The sequence below is a fragment of the Galeopterus variegatus genome, unplaced genomic scaffold (genome assembly GCF_000696425.1).
Source record: "Galeopterus variegatus unplaced genomic scaffold, G_variegatus-3.0.2 Scaffold13125, whole genome shotgun sequence".
Lineage (NCBI taxonomy): Eukaryota > Metazoa > Chordata > Mammalia > Dermoptera > Cynocephalidae > Galeopterus > Galeopterus variegatus.
In genome coordinates, this window is record NW_007739236.1 from 1 (window position 1) to 1,430 (window position 1,430).

The 1,430-nt window shown below is 32.7% G+C and overlaps 1 pseudogene; it reads left to right on the forward strand.

Moving 5' to 3' along the window:
- Positions 1-632: 632 nt before the first annotated feature.
- The window catches only part of LOC103581471, a 5,114-nt pseudogene continuing 4,316 nt past the window's right edge, over positions 633-1,430 (forward strand).

The window sequence follows — 1,430 nt, forward strand, 5'->3', positions numbered from 1 at the left end:
ACATGTTGTTTCTTTTGATAAGTTTCATATCCTTTAGCCTAATAAATCTGGAACTTAATCTCTTACTCTGTGTGTGTGTTTGTACCAGGGTACTTTGAAAAGTTCATGGAAAGACTCATATTATCTTTTATTTTTCTGTGAACTTTTTGAAGTACCCTTCTATCTGCCCACTTGTTTCCTCTTCCCACCAATCTGTAATTCAACAAATATAATGTAGTCCTTTTTTACTAATAGCCCCACAAATTCTGAAGTTGGCTATTCATTCTTTTAAGTTGGTTTCAGCTTTGATATTTAGAAGTTTCAGGTATGAGGGTACTTAAGAAAGTTTGTGGGAAAATAGAATTAAAAGATAATATGAATCCTTCCATGGAGTGTTTGAAGTCCCCTCATATACTGCTATCCAAGTTTCCCTCTAGACAAAATTCTAATTAATCAGTATTGCTCTTTATATTTGGTGTCCATGGGACATTTATTGTCTTAGTGCCCTCCCTTTTCTCTAAAAGAATAATTGATGATATATTTCCTTTCCTAGAGTCTAGAATTAATTGAAAATTACTGAAAGTTACTTGGAAAATATTGCTTTAAATAAAAAGAAACTACGACTTTAACAAGCTAATCTAAATCTCTTTTAGGGCAGTTGTATGATGGCCATGATGAAGAATATGATTGTACCATTTTAGAAGAAGATCGAGTAAGTATGACTTTTTCATAAAGTATGCATTTGTCAATGTAATAGGAAAGTTGACCTCAGTTTTCTTAAGGAGAATTAATTTTTTTTTTCTCTCTCTAACCTTCCTCACAGGTAGTTGATGAGTTAGATAACCAAATGATAGAAGGTGGAGTTATTGTTGATTACCATGGTTGTGACTTCTTCCCTGAACGCTGGTTTCATGTAGTTTTTGTGCTGAGAACGGATAATAGTGTTTTATTCAAAAGACTTGAAACAAGGTAAGAAAAGAAAAACATTGTTCTTAAAGCATAACATAAACTTTTATTCAGATTCCTGAAATTAGCCAGTACTACCGTGATAAAGGGTTCTGCTTCAAAATGTTTGGCTTCTTGTTATAAACCAAGTCTATGTGGTACCGAAATTCTGAATCTAAGACAAACAGGCACATTTATAAAACATAGGCAGTACTTTCTGAGTAAATATCTCAACTGACAGTTTGATTCAGTAAAATGTACCATGTAGAAACCTTATTTAGCCATGCTTTTTCCTTGATGTAAACCCTTGACAGGAAAACAGCCAAGCCAATAACATATTCTTTGCTTACTGAATGAACATTATCCACTCAAATTATCCCCACATCAGGAATGGGAAAGCTTCTGAAAAGCTAACAAAATAAATCAGCATTTCACATTCTTTACAATATATGTGAGTTAATCTCACTAATAGAGCATTGGATTTAATCTAGAAAAAGAGAAATTTT